The 3,316-nt window shown below is 37.9% G+C and overlaps 1 long non-coding RNA gene across 2 annotated transcripts; it reads left to right on the forward strand.

Moving 5' to 3' along the window:
- Positions 1-1,532: 1,532 nt before the first annotated feature.
- On the forward strand, positions 1,533-3,042 carry LOC141626282 (uncharacterized). Of its 2 annotated transcripts, none has more exons than XR_012535882.1 (3): positions 1,533-1,620; positions 2,288-2,402; positions 2,737-3,042. It is a non-coding gene; the product is annotated as an uncharacterized LOC141626282 (long non-coding RNA). The 2 variants fall into 2 exon arrangements; XR_012535881.1 differs by having other exon boundaries at positions 1,535-2,175.
- Positions 3,043-3,316: the final 274 nt, after the last annotated feature.

Raw genomic sequence — 3,316 nt, forward strand, 5'->3', positions numbered from 1 at the left:
TTTCAATAATAAGGTTGATGTTTAATTCTCACTAAGTGTATGCATGTTAAATATAAGCTTAATGCATGTATGATTATTGTTATAGTACAATTTGTGTCTCGTTAAAAGATGTTCTGCATTAAAGCTTTTGCCCTTTAGTGGGTGTATTTTGTCCTGTAATGGATGTTGGTTTTTGAGCCATTGCCAGTTGTGGTGTATTTGCCCTGTAGGGGTGGAGTTATCCTTTAATGGATGTTGGCTGTTTAGCCATTGCCTGTTTTGGTGTATTTACCCTTTAATGGGTGGTTTAATCTCTAATGATTATAAACATACCTTAAGTGGTATTTACCTTTTAAGGTAATTAAGGGGAATACTTCTTTAGAAGTGGGTCTCAATTGAGACTGTGACCGAATGTGGTTAAGCATGCTCATCTTAAAGTTTGGATCTATTATGCTAAAACCACACTACACTTTGTCACACTTGGGACTCATGTCGGTAAGTTTTTGGTGTTGTGATCATGGAAGGTCTTGTATGACTTAATTGCACTATGTCCGCTATGGTTCACATTAAATTACTTATTGGACCGAGTTCTGTAGACTGAGATGTTTTTATGGCCATGTTGTTCAACCCGAGAGTCGTTTTGCAAAATAAAAGTTTTCGAAATATTTCTTGAAACAAAACATTTTAATAAAACCAACAATGTCGCCCAAGTGGGAGAATGTTGGAATTGGACTTCCATTAGTCGGTTTTCTTATTTATGAAAACGGGTTGAATGTGGACCGTAAAAGCCCACTACTGATTATATGATCCATTGGGCTAGGTGCATCCGATCGATACGGTTAAAGTACGTAGTGTGATGATAATGCTTGATAAGTGTAGGGCGCATTTATTATACGAAGGCGACGATGGCGGGGCCCAAATACGATTCTATTATGCATTTGAGTCTCTTTCGCATGCAGAATACCTCTAACCTATATAAATAGGTTATTGGGTTGCATGCCCGTTGATTGTCAACATAAAGAAAAACCAGAAGAGGGAGGAGAAGATCCAGTATCTAATCATCTTATTACTTATTATTATTATACGCTCAGACGATCATTTATTCTTGCATTAAAGGTATGTCACTATCTGATGATCTTATAATTTATCTTACATGTGGATGTTGTTTGGTTAATTTAGTGTCAGTATTCATGATTGGTCGCAGTAGTTGGTTAAACTAGTGTTGTTTTGATAATCGTCGTTGTGGTACAGCTGATTGTGATTGTTTGTCTGTGGTTCTCAAGGTGCGCCCTCGACTGAGTGGAGTCACTTGCGTGAGTGGCTTCACGCCCGTAGTTCGCCCTCCGTGGAACCCACCACGGAAGGGGATGTGCACATTAATGGATATGGGTTTATCGCTCGGATAGATGAGCGGGGCTTAGGTGGGAACGGCTGCGGTCCCCCAATGGCAGGGCTGGTCCAGTGGACAGTCAGTGATGGTGGTTGGTTGGAGGAGATGTGGTAGATATTGAGAAAGTGAGAGTAGGTTAGGACGTTAGGTTAATGGGCAGAAGCAGTAGAGTAGGTAGACAGCAGAAGAATATTCAAATCTAGGGGCAATACCTTTCTTCACAATCTTTTCACTAAAAAGTCCTCTTCTGAGTGAGAAATTAACACTTTTATTCAAGACCTTTGCTAGTATTATTGTAAATTGAGTATTTTGTCTCTCTTCCCAGTTAGAGCGCACTTACTGTTTTCTTCATAATTGCAATTTTCGTTTGGGTCTTTAGGAAACTCTGTGTTGTTCACATAGGGATTGTCTACCACTCTACCTACATCCGACCTTACCCTCTTATTTGTGGGAACCCTTGAGGCTTTGTTTAAGATCATTTCGTATTATATCTAAAGCTTTTAGGTCTTATTTCTCAAGCGTAACCTCACTTTAAGACAGTCCTCGTGACTAAAAAGTTGAGTTCTAACAAGACTACACTCGGATATGTAGGATATCTGAATTTCGCCCAGGAGTCTGAGCAGCATAGTTTATCATAGGATCTGAATATGCTATCTATTCGTTCTGATAATATTTGGGTTAAAGGGCTTCTGCTTGTTATAATTGAATCGACTAGAACTGAATTATAATTGCATGAGATCGTGAAGAAATTACAATGTTATTTTCAATTGTTGGCACTTTTTTCCCCATTTTGGTTGCTACAGGAGGTATATGTTGTGGATGTTTCTCAACTTCACAGATTCCAACTATAGTCATTGATGTGAAAAGTGGAAACCTGAAACTGATTATTTGTCATTTCTTCTCTTATTAAAAACATAGATCAGAGATTGCTTGGAGGGAGGCAAAATATGCCCTGATAAATGAGTATCTACGTGAAGAGTATGAGGTCACTCAGCGATCTGCAAATCTTGATATAAAGCTGAAGTTTATTGAGGTATGACTTGACTCCTAATCTCTTGTATCAGTTGTATGCGTAAGTTGTGCCTGACTATTTTTATTTTGACACCTTACTTTGGCCATGTGGCTTGAACGTATGCCAAAAACTGAACATGTCTGACACTTGCAACCAAATTGCTCAACTGAAGTCCCAAAAAATAGTCATATCTGGACCATATGGTGGATTAACTTGTTGCTTGAATTGCTCATTCCTTTGAGTTTTTATTAACAACTTTTTTGAGAGATTGTAAATCCGCAGTCCCTTACTGCTTCAGTTGGAGACCGCTTCATATAAGAATTTAAGTTAATACTCACGTGGTGTCGAATTGCAGCACAACATCCATTTCTTGCAAGAAGTACTGCAGAATAGGAGATCAGATCTGCTGGAGTGGTGCATTATTGTTCTGTTGAGTATCGAGAATGTGATAGGATTGTATGAAATTGCCAAAGACTCCATGGGTGGTTCTCTCTGATTTAGGAAGGATTAGTTTACTGGTCAAGGGAGAATAATTTTGCTTTCATTCATTTATATATACTTTTCTTCCAAGTCTCTTCAATAATCTTCACTATGTATGTATCTTACTTAATTAAGAGAAATCCATCAATGAGAGATCTACAGCAGGAAGCAATTTTGTTGATGCATGAGTTCAGTGATAATTAAGTGGTTCTCTTAGATGTAAAGCCATAGTATGCGCAATTTTATCGTGGACGACCTCCAATTTTTCTATTCCGTATTTGTTAGAGGTTGTTTGCTTGATACGGAATTAAATCTTAGAAATCCCAATTCTAGAATTAAGTTCCTTGCAGAATTCAGGTGAATTTGACAAAGCATTTGGTTGACTTTAATTCCAGCAAATATCTGAATTACCCAAAAGGAAAAGGATAGTACATATTTCCATTATGTATGAATCG

Source organism: Silene latifolia, chromosome Y (genome assembly GCF_048544455.1).
Source record: "Silene latifolia isolate original U9 population chromosome Y, ASM4854445v1, whole genome shotgun sequence".
NCBI classification, from domain to species: Eukaryota; Viridiplantae; Streptophyta; class Magnoliopsida; order Caryophyllales; family Caryophyllaceae; genus Silene; species Silene latifolia.